We start from the raw sequence: 15,093 nt of genomic DNA, 5'->3' as shown, positions 1-15,093 counted from the left end.
GAGTGGGAAGACCCCAAAGACAGCCTATGGGCCCCACCTGCTCCCTTTTCACTGGAGTTGGAGCTTTTCTATCTGTTTTATGTTTTGGAGAACTGCTTAGTAATTTATTTGAAAAAGAAAAGAACATTGCTGATAGAAACCAGTTAAAAATCTTTGTCGTTTGAACAGCCTTTTCACAATATGCTCTTTTGGTCCCTGCTACTAGACTTGGAGGCATGTCCCTAAAATAGGGAAGGTCCGTGACTCTCTGACATACACAGGGGTGACAGTGCTGAGCCCAGGACCTGCTCAGTGTGTACCTACTCTGCTGGAGTGCTGCAATGCAAGGCTCTGCTGGGGTCTCCGGGAGCAGGGATGGGAGCAGGAGCCAGTGAACTGCCAGCAGGAGGAAGAACAATGGGCTAGTGTGAGTGCTGCCTGAGGGGGCCTTCGGAGGTGACAGTCCACCGGGGCTGCGGAAGCATGTTTGTCCAGGCAGGAAGCCACGTGGGACCTCAGGCCAGTCTCCCCTGGCACAGCTCCTGACCGCACCTGCAGCGGAGCCCCTGGGTGCCTCGAGGATGGAGGAGCTGTTGCTGGATGCCTAAGCCCAGCTGGCCTGGGCCAGTTTCTTCCTTACTTCCTGGTTGTGGTTGAGGACTGCACTCTCTGCTCCAGGAAAAATTCTTCACTATTTTCAGGCCATTTGGCCTTCTTCCTTAGTCACTCCATGGACTCACTCTCCGGGAGCCAGATTTCCTGAGCTGGGAGCACTAAGTTCTAATGAAATGGCTTCTGAGAGGGAGAGGACTCATGGACAGGGTCTCCATTTATATATGTGGAATGAATGATTTTATGAGCATCTCAGGCTGTTCCACTCTATTGAGATTATTAGGCCAACAAAGATAAGGCCATATCTTGGTAAGTGGCAGTTGTTTTATCACCAGGTGATGCCTTCCTGGTGTCAGTTACTTGGGGATGAGGTCTGCCTCTCAGACCAGGCACAGGGCTGGGCACAAGTGTCTGAAGAGGATGCTGATGTGGGCCTATATGGAGATAAACAGTTGAAGAGGCCGTGGAGGTGGTCCAGACATTAATTTTCACACTACGTATGTGTTGCATGCTGCTGTTAAAGCTATACCCAAGACTGGGTATCTTATAAAGAAAAAGAAGTTTAATGGACTCACAGTTCCACCTGGCTGGGGAGGCCTCATGATCATGGCCGAAGACAAAAGGCATGCCTTACATGGCAGCAGACAAGAGAATGAGAACCAAGTGAAAGGGTTTCCCCCTTATGAAATTATCAGATCTTGTTAAACTTATTCACTGCCACGAGAACAGTATGGGGGAAACTGCCCCTATGATTCAATTGTCTGGTCTCTCCTACAACATGTAGGAATTATGAGAGCTACGATTCAAGATGAGATTTGGGTGGGGACACAGCCAAACCATATCAGTATGGAAAGGGCAGGAATTTCGAGACACAGGAATGGGCTGGCTACAGCAAGTTTAGAAAGCTGGACTTGTCAGCTTGACTTCTTCCCCATGCCTGGTGTTCCCTGGGTCATTCCTAGCATGCTCGCTCTTGCTCAGTGCTTAGTAATACAATGGCCATTTCCTGGCCCTCTATGATTGTGAGGCTTCATGGTATGCCTTTTCATGCAGTATCTGAGTTGATCCTTGTAACAGCCTGGTGAGGAACTATTGTGTCTGTATCTTACAGGTGATGAAATCAAGACACAGAGCATTAAGTGATTTTGCTCAAGGTAACAGTTTTAAGAGGTAGACCTGAGATTTGAACCCAGGTCTATTTAATTCCAGAGATCGAATTCTTCATTGCTTTTTGCTATAGAGTTTTTTAGACAGTACCAGTTTGTCTTGACTGGTATTTCTAAGAGCAGAGTTCAAGTATTTCTTGAGTATTTCTAAGAGCAGAGTTCAAGTTCACATTTGCATGGAGCTTTTCAAAGGGTAGTGGAGCTCCCAGAGTTCAATCAGTATGAAGTGGAGCTTGGAGACAGGTCATGTCACTTGGTAAGTAATCCATCCCTCCTAGAGCATCTCCCGCTCCTTCTCATGCTAGACCTTCGACACTCTGGTTTTGCTTTAGTAACTGGGGAGTTTTTCCTCCTGGCTTCTCTCTGCAACCTCTTCCCAGATGTCCCCAAAGCTGAGTGGCTAAAGAGGAAATCGTGATGGTGTATCCTATGTTTGGGACTAGAGTAGTAGATTTCCAAATATACAGTTCTTTGGGTAACCAGCATCCTGGAGACCTGTACTCAGCTACTGCCTGGCTTCAGCATATGCTTCTCAGGCACCCAGGGGTTCTAGGCACCACAATCAGTTGCTGCTCCTGCTGCCTGAGGGTGTGGAGGGCTGAAAGGAACAGGTGTTCCAATGCTGCCCTTTGCTTTGGTTGCTTTAATCAGTCCAAGCTGATATCACAGCCTCTGATAGATGAGTGCATATGACCATCTAGATTAGATAAAGTGACTCATAATTTATAAACTGTGATTTAGTAATCTGGTTCCTTGACTCAGAGTAATAAGAGATCTAGTGGATTTGGAGGAAACTTGGGGGAGATCCAGATAGCATCATCCCACAGTAGTATCCCTCCTAGGAACCTTTGCACTCGTTGTTGATGTATATGTTTATGGATCTAGGTAACTATATGGTATAATCTGTCACCACTCTGTGGCATATTCTCATACGTCTCTGTAGTTCAGGCAGTACCGTCAAGACTCCCCTCAGGGCCCAGGCTCAAGCCTATCCATGGGATTGTAAGAATCGCTGTCCCTTTTGTGTGTTTACTATTTGCCAGGCACTGTTGTACTGTTTTATGCACATTCAGTAACCCTAACCCTTATAAGAATTCTATAATGTACATACCCAGAGGAGATAAGGTTGGTGGAGACAGGATCAAACCCAGGCATTTGACTTGCAGGTCTGGGCTCTTAACTACCAAACTATGTTACCACTGTGCAGGCTGGAATGGAATGTCTATTCTCCCAAAAGCACAGAGCCAAGCAGTGAGGGATGAAGGAGCCAGGCGAGGCCCTGCTTTCTGAATAAGATAGCTAGGTGTTATAGAGGAGAACCAGATAAGGCAGTGGTTCTCACATGTGATCCCTGGACCAGCAGTCTCAGCATCACTTCAGAATTTGTTAGAAATGCAAATCCTCCAGCCCTGTCCTGGACCTACCGAATCAGAAGCTCTGAAAATGGTAATTTGGATGCATGACAAAGTTTGAAAATCACTGGAAAAGGAAAGCTGGAGGCTAGGTTCTAGGTCTATCTCTGCCCTTGCCTAGCTAGGTAACCATAGGCAGGTAATTTCATCTCTCTGGTCCTATTTCCTCATTTTAACAATGAAGGGCGCACACTAGATTTATTCACTTTTCATTAATCCAGCAAACATTTATTGAGTGCTTACTATGTGACCCATTCTGAGAATGCAGAGACACGATGCTTTCAGAATAGAACACAGTGAGAGTCAGGCGGCTTGGGATCATCTGTGGTTACCAATCCGGGTTCAATTCTAGTTAATTCTTGCTGAAACAATCATTAGAAAGACTCTTTCTCTAACCTCCCAACCTTTCTCGTAACTCTAACTTATCTTCACACTGTTGCCAAAGCCACTTTTAAAAGAAGTGCGACTCTGACCCTGTTACTCCTCAGTGAAAAACCTTTCATGGCTCCCTAGTCTCCCAATGGAACACAAACAGAACACAACTGGAAACACATTTCCAAGGATCACAAGCAGCTTGGAACACAATTCCAAGGACCAGAGAGATGGAGCACAATTCCAAGCTGCTTGTGATCCTTGGAAATGTGAGCGGCCTCAGACATAACTCTGCCTGTGCCACCCAGGCCTGTAGGGTGGTGAGGAGGAAGAAGTCCTGGCCAGCAGAGGTTCTAGTTCTGCAGACCCTGAGTCCAGTGGCTGAAAAAATAAAAGAAAGAATAGGATTCTCACACAATATTTGGCAAAATTCTGCACTTCCTTGGGCCTCATGTGACATTTCTCCTAGATAAACCTGGTAGATTCCTGTCTGTATTTCAAAACCTACAAAAAATTTGGAGTGACAGAAAATGGGCATGTTGGCTCAAGACTCAAGACTCTCAACAGCATGAGTTTGGAGTCTATTGCAGCAACTGGGGCCACTGTCTTCAACAACCAGCATCCTGAATAGGATTGGTGGGGCTTGGTGACTGCAGTTAACCTAGGTGGGCTGGAGAGAGAACTTGCTCTCCAACTTCAGGTGCAGACACTGATGTCTGTATGGTTGTCTACCCCTGAAAAAGAGTAAAGGAACTGTTATCAATAAATCAATGAGACTTTATTGAGCATATACTCTACTACTCTCATTATGCCAAATTTGCTGGTCACGAAAGAAACCCGATGCTTCCTAGCACGAGAAGTCTGCCAAATTTTCTGCATTCCAGGGCTTGGCATCATTTTATAAATTGGCCAATCCAAACTCCAGCTGAGGTGGGTCTGAGTCAGCTTAGCATTCTGTCTGGAACTCTGCTTTGTAGTCTGTGCATCCGTCTGTAAAGTCTGCCTTAACTGGTGCAAAATGGTTGCCTTGTTTTGGGAAGGTAGGTGGTCTGAGTTACATTATAAGATGTTCAAGTGGGACAGGAAACCTTCAAAAAAAGAGGGAGATCCAAGATGCTCAGAGTCCGTTAGACTCTTAAAAAACCTTCTGTCTCTGTCACAGAGTGGAAAGCCCATGAGAGCCTTAGTACCCACTTCCTGTGGTGTGACTGAGCTTAGGGCTCCCTGAGTCAGTTTCTACCTTGTTATTGTGAGGACAGTGGCTAGTGCTCAACTGATATTTCTTGAATTTGTTGCATGTAGAATATCTGGATTGGATGCCATTGATGGTTTTTATCTGTATCCCTTTGCTGGGTTTTTAGAAATGCTTTTCTGAATGTGCCCAAAATGTTTATTTTGAAAGATACTTTCTGACTCATTGCTTTCCTTGTTCTAATGGGAAGATATTTGTTCTGGTTGCCTCTCCTCTACCTCTCCCCACATCCACTGGAATGTCAACTCTAAGAAGTCAGGGCCTTACTTTCCTTGTTCACTGTTCCATCATCAATGCCAAATACAGACTAGATGACGGTGGGATAACATTCAGCAAAAATATTTGCTGAATGAATGAATACATGAGAGAATGAATGAATGGATGGATGAATGATCAGCTGTCTGGGACTTAACTCTCTTGTGTGTGTGCGTGTCGTGGGGAGTGATGTGATGTGGTGATTAGAAGCTATGGAGTCAGATTGCCCAGATTAGATCCCTGGCTCTTTTCCTTATAAACTGTGTGTTTTAGCCAAGTTTCTTAACCTCACTCTGTCTGTTTCCTCATATATAAAAGGAGGCTAATATGTCAAAGAATTGTTATGAGGATTAAATGAACTAATATGTGTAAAGTATTTAGAATAGTTCCTCGCATATAGTCAATGCTCCAGAAGTCTTAGCTATGGTTGGTGTTGTGAGCTAGAAGACACACATGGAACTCCTGGAGTTGTTTTATCTCCACCCACCTCTCTCCACTTTTGTTTTTTTATGATGTGATTGTGTGTATTTGTGGAACACAGTAATTAAGGGAGTTTTTTTTTTTAAAGAAAAAAGTACTCATGCCAATCATTTTATATTTATTGTGTGCCTATTACATTTATTAGCTTTTTCTTAAAAAAAATGCAGTATTTTCTCCCAAAGATAGTGATAGCAACACTGGGCTCACATCAAAATCTTTCATATTTGTTATTAATGAAAAAATAGTAATAACAATACTAGCTATCATTTTTAGAGTCTTTTCTATATTCTGGGCATTGTACACTTTGGTGGACCAGGGATTATGGATACCCAAGTATTGACTGAATGTCAGACTTTGGGTTCACTGAGGCCAGGCTTAGCTTACTTTTTTCATTAGTCTCACTCTAGTGTTACTGTGGCCAACAAACGCCTCATGTCGACTTAATGCTTAATTGAATTGACTGCTCTATCTTTGGAAGCAGATTTCTATTTTTTCTTTTGGACCTTCAAGATGTCTAAAATTCTGAGGTGTCATTATCTCTTTCTCACTCTTTCCTTTTTTTTTCTTTCTACTGACATTTCTATTTTCATCTCCTTTTCATTTTCTTTGTCTCTTCATTCATTTATTTATTCAAGTTGCTTTCCCACCAAATTATAGAAGTGGTAGTTGAAAAACAGCAGTACAGCTGCCAGCCCTACAGCTCCACCCGTGACCGAAAGTTGCCCGGGAGCATGGCATACATGCAAATAGACTTGTCTTCACATGTTGGAGCCTTTTTCTTTTTATAGTAAACTGTACCTTTGATTCATAAGGAAATGGACTTTGGCTTTATTGTAATTCCTATTTCCATGGTGTTTGGTCACAAATCATGCAATACACCTGGTGAAACTCCTGAGTCACTGGAGGGCTTGAAGTTTCAGGAAGAGGAAGAGGAGGAGGTTCCCGTGTGGCATCTTCAGAAGGGAGGATGATTGACAAGTATTATTACCTCAATCACTGGACAAACTCCCTTCACTTTACTCCTTTGAGCCTTTAGTTCAAGGGGAACAGGGCATTGGTCAGTAGTTGATCAAATCAACAGCATCCATGATGTATGTTTTTTGGGGACCTCTGGCTCCTTGGGGGCTTTTAAATGCTGCACGGAGAAGAAATGAGGCTGAGAGCTTTAAGTCCTGGACAGGCAGAGTGTGTGCCAGGTCATAGGGTCACTGGATCACTATTTCTTGGGAGAGCCACAGGAATGAGATTGTTTCTGGGTGTGGAGTGTTCATGAAGCCAAGCTCCCTCGTCTGTGTGGGAAATGATGGTTATGTGTTTAGCTAGACAAAGGATGTTCCATGCTACACTTAAGCTGGAGGCTTTTTTTTTTTTTTGTAATCAGGGTATTCTAGGGGCATTCCAATGAAGAAAACTTGAAAGGGGATAGGTAGAAAAGGAGATCTTGAGATAAAGGAAAGACTAGTTTTTGATTATCTAGGTTGTGCTTTCTAAATCTCAAAGCAGCGTCACCTGAAATGTTGGTTACTATGCAGCCATAAAAAATGATGAGTTCGTGTCTTTTGCAGGGACATGGATGAACCTGGAAATCATTTCTCAGCAAACTGACACAAGAACAGAAAATCAAACATCGCATGTTCTCACTCACAGGTGGGTGTTGAACAATGAGAACACATGGGCACAGGGAGGGGAGCATCACACACTGGGGTCTGTTGGGAAATAGGGGAGGGACAGCGGGGGGTGGGGAGTTGGGGAGAGATAGCATGGGGAGAAATGGTAGATATAGGTGATGGGGAGGAAGGCAGCAAATCACACTGCCATGTGTGTACCTATGCATGTTCTTCACATGTACCCCAAAACCTAAAATGCAATTAAAAAAAACCTCCAAACCAACCGACCGACCGACCGACAGAGTCATGGCTGCTCCAGATCTACTAAGTCAGGTTCTCTGGAGGTGGGGCCCAGTGGATATCTCTGTATAGTAAGTATCCCATGTAATTTAGATGGAAACTGTTCTCTAGGAATTCTTGTGAGACTTTCAGTTGTAAGAAAAATGTATCAGGTTTTTCATACCAGCAATAACTTGCTTGAGCATAGGGACTTTCTCATCTCATTATCTCTAACATTATTCCCAGCCCAAAGTTTGCACTCAATAAGCATTTGTAGACATATCATGGAAAATATTTCTTAAAGGTGTCCACTGATTATGCCAGAAGTGGGGAAAAATAATGTTGGTAACAAGGAGGCAAAACTGTTAAATAAAGCCTGTTGTTCAGTGTGTGGTGCTAAGTAATGGTAAAAAAAAAAAAATCTCTCTACCTTGGAGAGACCACATGGTGAGTAGAATAGCCCAGAAACATTTTCTTTTGGCAAAGATTATTTCCCCCCCAAACTCCATGGCATAATAGCACCGAAAGTAATAACTATTAGGCTTTCTTGACTATATTCCAAGGTCATTTATGGCAGTCTCAGGCCATAGATAATAATTAAAGCCACCTGTCCTTGGTTTTCTCATCTGCAAAATGATGGACACTTGTCAGCTGCCTGTGTTAATGCAAGGTTGTCAGAGTGGCTAGAGGCCATCTGTCTAGTACCAGAGGGAGCTCAGGAATGGCCATAAAAAGAGTTGGGCACCTTCCAGCCTACCGTGGAGGCCAGGCTGTCACACACAATAAAGCCCTGGCTTCTGAACACTGGCACTCATCCAGGCGCCACTTGGGTTGATGCAATCTCTATTTGATCATATGAATATGATTTCCTTTTCATTGTGCCTAGTCATAATGTCTAATTATTGAAGGCAAAATAAAACCATAAATTCCAATGATTAGGCCTATTCCTAGCTAAGAACCTGCCATCCAGCTGTCAGCCATATTTGCAGGTGATGCCTGGGAACTTGAGAAGATGAGATGTTTGAATCTTATCGCTCCGTTGGATAAGGTAGCAGGACCTGATCTTTTCTTGGAAAACTAGAAATTGGTAAAGTTTGAAGGGGCTCCCTAGTGTGTGTGAATTTTGGGAACAAAGATATGAAAGGGAATTTGGTGATATATTCTTTTGATCCGAATAGTACGATACAATTAGCGTTATGTAGAAAACTCTATACTAGGCTATCAGTGCAACAATTATTATTATTATTTCAACTTGAAAGAGGAGGAAATTAAAACTAGGAGAGTTTGAACAACTTGACCAAGCCCACACTGCCAGCACTGCAGCCAGATTCCAAACCAGTCTTTCTGACTCTAAATTAAATAATCCCTTCACTATATCCTGCTGCTTCCCCCATAATTAAGGGAAATTATGCACAAGAATGAAATGATATACATTTGCCAGAGAAATGAGAAATGGGTTTAGCTGACTCAGTATGTAAAGAATATGTGGGAAATTGCCTGAAGGTGGCAATGGACTTTTGATATGTTACCTGTGGATTACTCATTTTACCTTGGAGCCCATTACTGTCCTAGCTGGACCTACATCAACTTATCTTTTATGTATTTAAAAATCTGTTATCACAGTATTTCTCTATAATAAACAGTGGTTTTTAACCTTGAGGCTTTCATGAACTCTCTGAATTGTCTTCCAAGGAAAATATGTATATGCACACAGGATTCATGCCCCTCCCCTTTACAATCAACCTGGTCTTCCATTCTACTCCCACCTCCAAGGTTAAGAAATCCTCTATAGGTCTGAATTTACAAACTGCCCTGAATTTCTGGGCCATAGAAAAATCTTCATAGTTTAGAGGTGGTTGAGCCTCTTAGGTTGTTAATTTTTCTATGCACTAGTCCATGTCTGAGTTGATGACAAATCATTTATTGCAAGGTCATATGAATTTTATTTCTACCCAACACCAGATATCTAGCTATATAATGCTAAAAATTTATGTTCTTTCACTGCTGTATCCCTAAAGCCTAAAATAGAACTTGGCACAATTACATGGCATATTTTATATGTTTTATTTTTTGCACTAGCTGGAATGTGGGTGGCATGATCACAGCTCACCTTGACCTACTGGGCTCCAGCAATCCTCCAATCTCCACCTTCAAGTAGCTGGGACTACATGCACATGCCACCACATCTGGCTAATTTTTAATATTTTTTGTGGAAATGAGATCTCACTATGTTGCCTAGGCTGGTCTTGAACTTTTGGGCTCAAGCATTCCTCCCACCTTGGCCTCCCAAAGTGCTGGGATTGCAGGTGTGAGCCACCATGCCTGGACAGCAACTTGTTTTTAAAGGGAATTTGTTTATAATTTCTCTTTTATGTATAACATCACTGTAGATTTCTGGCATATAAACTTTATCAAGTTAAGGAAATTTCCTTCTAGTCTTAAGTTTCTAAGAATTATTTTTCTTAAATTAAAAATGGATATTGGCCTTCCTCAAATGTTTAGATTTGGTTGACTAATTTAATAATTTTTCTCCTAAAGTTTATCGATGTGGGGAATTACACTGATAGGTTTTCTAAGAATAAACCATCCTTGCATTCCTGGGATAAATCTTACCTATTATGATGTATTATTATTATGTTATGTTGTATTAGTCCTTAATATACTATTGAATTCAGCAAGCTAATATTTTGTTTAGGATTTTTGAATTGATGTTCACAAATTAGATGGCCTATAATTTTCTTTTCTTATATTAACCTTATTTAGCTTTAGAATCAAGATTACATGATTGGATCTTTAAAATAATTTAAATTAAATGCAGAAATCTGTCTTTTAGTTGGTGGGTTTAATATTCTTAAATTTATTATAATTACTGTGCTAGTAGAACCTATCCTGCCAACTTATTCCTGTTTTCCATTCATCGTAATTTTTAAATATATCCTTCCTGTTTTTCATAGAAAGATCCAGTTTCTTTCAGAATGCTCAAAAGTTAAATGTTTAAAATTTAGAAGTTAAACTTTTAAACATTAAAAGTTAAACAGAATGTTTAAATTTCATTTATAAAAAAGTTAAACATTCAGAATGTTTAAAAGTTTAACTTTTTTGTTTTGTTATAATGTTATTATAAAACATTTTTGTTTTTATAATATGTTATTTATATTTTATTTATATATTTTATAAAATAATGTTATAAAAATGTGTTTTTTTAATAAGAACAAAATGGTGGTTGCCTCTTACTTCAGATCTACTTTTATGTTCATTTGTCCCTATTGATTTTTTAAATTTATCGATAGCTCTATTTTCTCCTAAGAAAACAAAAGCATTAGTGCATTTCGATTTCTCTTTGATCTCTTCAAGGACCACATTTTGCAAAATTAAATATAATGTAATATAAGTGGTGTTCTCTGGACTTGTCTAATCATGTTATTTTGAAGATATTTTGTTCTGTGTTGTTATGTATGAATTTTCTCTTTTTTCTAGCTTTAAGAAAACTCGTATAATAAACTTTACCCAGTTTTTGATGACCTTTTGCTTTCATACGTCTTGCAACATCCTCCTGGGTCACTCTTTTCATTTGAATGCTTCCACCAAGAGCAATTTTAATGGGAGTCTTGAAGGTCTGAAGACATCTTTGTTATTCTACAGTGTTAAAATGATGATTTGGCTAGATTTAAAATTATAGGTTCAGTGTTTGTTTTCTTAAGTACTTTTAAAAGTATTTCTTCATTATCTGCTTGCATCTAGTTTTGCTGGGGAGAAGTATACTGTCATTTTGGTTCTTATTCCTTAGCTATGAATATATTCTTTTTCTCAATAAGCTTTTAGAATGTCCTTTTTGTATTGTTTTAAAATTTCATTATAATGTATCCAAGTGTTTGTTTTACCTTAACTCTGTTGTTGCCCATGAGCCCTTTCAAGCAAAGATTTTTTATCTTAAAAAAAAATTTAGGAATTTGTCATTTCTGTAAGACAAGGACAAGGCAAGAATGACCATTACTACCATTGCTGCTTGTCATAGTACTGGCCAACACTGTAGGAAGGAAAGAAATAAGAGACGGAAGAATTGGAAGGGAAAAAGTAAAACTTCCATTACTTTCAGAAGAGATCACCTTCTACCTAGGAAGACTATGATAACCAACAAACTATTAGAATAAATAAAATAACCCAGCAAGGTTTCTAGAAATAAGATAAACTCTCAAATATTAGAATTTTTCTATAGCATCAATAACCAACTAGAAAATTATATAAAAAAGATGCCATTCACAATATCAACAGAAACTATAACATAATTGAGAATTAGCTTATTTAAGAATATACTATGCTTCTGTGGAGAAAATCTAAAAACTCTAATTAAAAAACATGGAATATGATCTGAGGAGATTGAGAGCTGTCTCATGCTTAGCTGGACCAAATTAATTTTATAATGATATCAATCTTCCCCAAAGTAATCTATAAATTCAATGAAAATGAATCAAAATTTCAGTTTTTTTTTTTTTTTTTTTTTTTTTTTTTTTTTTAGCAGAGTCTTTTTGTGTTACCCAGGCTGGAGTGAGTGCAGTGGCGTGATCTCAGCTCACTGCAACCTCCATCTCCTGGGTTCAAGCTATTCTCTTGCGTCAGCCTCCTGAGTAGCTGGGATTACAGGAGCCTGCCATCACGCCCAGCTGATTTTTGTATTTTTAGTGGAGACAGGGTTTCCCCATGTTGGCCAGGCTGGTCTCAAACACCTGACTTCAGGTGATCGATCCATCTGCCTCAGGCTCCCAAAGTGCTGGGATTACAGGCATGAGCCACTGCCTGAGGAACTTGATAAACTTATATGAAACTTTTAAGCTGTACCATAATAAATAACAATGAAAACTGTAAAGTACAAGAACAATAAGACCAACAAAATAAAATAGGTTTATGTACATAAAGTATGTATTTCTATTCAAAAAAGCACACTATGAATAAAGTTAGCAGATGACAAGAGTAAAGAAATTTGTGTTGAGCAAAACTGAAAATATCTAGAATTGTACCTCTAGAATACAGATGTACAAAGAACTGCTGATCAACAAGAAAAAGGGCAACCCCAGCAGAGAAATTGGCAAAGGAATGAACACACATTTTAAATTGGCAAGAACAGATACTACACTTGATCTTAGCCAAAAGGCCACGAAGTGATTGAACAGGCATTTTGGAGAAGAGAAACTCCATAGGGTTAACATGCATATGAAGACATGCTTACATGTATTAGTATTAGTAATGTAAAACAAACCACCACCCTATCACTACACTACTACACTAAAATAAACCACTGCAGTGTTGCTATCATGACATCTACTACACTAGCAACATTTAGACCTTGGATGATGCCAGGTTTGGTGGTAAAGTAGAAATAAGAGAAGCTGGAGGAAGAATGAACTGCTGGTGGAAGTCTTGGACAGCAATTTGTTTGTATTTAGTCAAATTAAGTATATACCTATTATTTGACCCAGTAATTCCACCTCTGAGCATATAACCTCCAGGAAATTTTCACATGCCTTTGAAAAAAGATGCACATAAGAATATTCATTGATGCTTTGTTTGTGGAAGAGGGAGTTGGAGACAATCTGCTTAGGTGAAATGCAGTGCTTGCGCACCATGGAATACTTTACAGGTGTTAGAAGTGAGACACAGAATGTCTACATCAATGTGGATAGCTCTTACGACACTGTGCTGAATTAAAAAAATAAGAAACAGTGTGAAATGTATAACATAACATCATCTATATGAATTAAACATCTATACATGACAAACAAAACCTATCTTATAAGAACAGGTACGAATGTCTACAAATAAAAGGCTCAACATCAACCACTGAAAAGAACTGCCCTGATTGGAATGGTGGGTGGGTGATGGGGGTGTGAGGGGACAGGAAAAAGAATAGACCTGGAAAATGCAGGGGAAAGTAGAAGAATGAATAAATAGATTACTGAGCAAATGAATGAATGAGTGAATAAGATAGGGGCTCTTCATAAATCAAAAATGATGCAGTGCCATGAATGAAGATGATTAAAGGCCAAATGAAAAGAAAAGATTAAGACTTGGCAGAGGTAATGGCACATAATAAGCACTCTAACTATCTATTAAATGATGGAAGAAATGAAGTCGATGGTGAATCTTTTTGCAAAGCTAAAATTTCTTTTACAATATGAATCAGTGCTCTTTAAGAAATTATTTTAGAAATTTTGATCTTGGTATATTAAATTCTTTAAAAATGGGAGCACACCTGTATTTGGAGACATCTGGACCACATTCACAGATTTTTTTTTCTTTTTCTTTTCTTCCACTTCTTTAGACATTGTATAAACATAGTCGCCTCTTTTGAACTATGCCATGAAGTTTGACTTTTGATTCTAAGTCACAGAAAATATTTTCCTGGAAAATATGTGCTGTTTTGATCAAGTCTTGATTCCAAAGTACCTGCTTATATGTGGTCACTGATGTGCAGGGTATTTGCTGGAAGAAATGAGCTGGAATCTGCCTCATGAGCTTTGAGGCTGTAAGAGGTGGTGGGTTTATTGCTGGCTGTGATGGTGGACTTGCCTACTGACATTTTTTTTTTCTGCCACTGTACAAGATCTGATTTGTCAGAGTATCTCTGGGTTTCGCCTTTTCCTTCTCTCTTTCCAAAGGACAGAAATGTATCCCAGGGGATATAGCTTCTATTGATCTGCTTCAGTTTGAATAATGATCCTATATTACTACTAACAAACATGGCTGACACTTGGCTTTCATTGCTTTCAATCTAATAAACATCTTTTAGTTTAATTATTTAGAGCTCTGGCTCTAGTCAGATGAACTTGGGTCTGGCACCACCCTATAACCTGATAGCCTGGTGACATTGGGCAAATGACATTCCCTAAGCATTTGTTTGTTGCTCTGAACAATACAGATAAAAGTTTTCTTACAGAGTTTTTGTGGTGACTAGATTAGTTCATGTGTTTAAGGCTTAACATGGGGTCTCTTGCACAGTGAGTGGTTATTATTATTACTTTGTGGAAATGATCATGCTAGGCCTGTGGGGAGACACTGAAATGAATAAGAAAAAGTTCTCAATTTCACGGGCTTGGAGAGGATGAGACATAATCGAAATAGACAAAAGACAGACCCATGGGGGAGAGGACCAGTGAGGGCACAGCCTCCTAAGAACCTGTGAGACATTCACAGAACTGGTTCTTCATTTTATAAATGAGGAAACTGAGGCTAGAAGAGTTATGTGACTTGTTGAAGGGGACACAGCAAGTGAGTGTCAGAGCCTTCATGGAAACCCACGTCTCCTGTGACTGAGCCAGGCCTGAGGGATGAGCCTCTGTTTCTTGTGGAAACTCCTCAGTGCAGTCCAAGGCCTTGCCATGCTGCCCCCTGCCAGGCCAGGGTGTGGGCTGTCAGCTGCTGCAGCATGGAGGCCTCCACTGTCCCAAACTGCAGAGGCTTTGTGGGAGGGCTTATTCCCAGCCAGGAGACAGCCTCCCTGGCTTTTGAGTGAGTCATTTATGAAATGTGGACATCAGTTCTCTTCAAGACTTGGCCTCAAATCAACAACCCATTAGAGACATTAATTCATAACTTCATCAGATGAATTTTTAGGGGGTCAGTATGCTCCAGGTCTTGTATGGGGGCACTGGAGAGGCAAAGATGAAACCTCCTTGAGAAACTTA

General features: G+C 40.1%; 1 pseudogene; it reads right to left on the bottom strand.

The window, feature by feature from the left end:
- Positions 1 to 12,449: 12,449 nt before the first annotated feature.
- LOC135274714 (U2 spliceosomal RNA) lies at positions 12,450 to 12,575 on the bottom strand (annotated as a pseudogene).
- Positions 12,576 to 15,093: the final 2,518 nt, after the last annotated feature.

The sequence above is a fragment of the Aotus nancymaae genome, unplaced genomic scaffold (genome assembly GCF_030222135.1).
Source record: "Aotus nancymaae isolate 86718 unplaced genomic scaffold, 86718_ANA_hifiasm-v0.15.2.pri h1tg000012l, whole genome shotgun sequence".
NCBI lineage: Eukaryota > Metazoa > Chordata > Mammalia > Primates > Aotidae > Aotus > Aotus nancymaae.
This window is presented reverse-complemented; position numbering and strand designations above follow the sequence as displayed.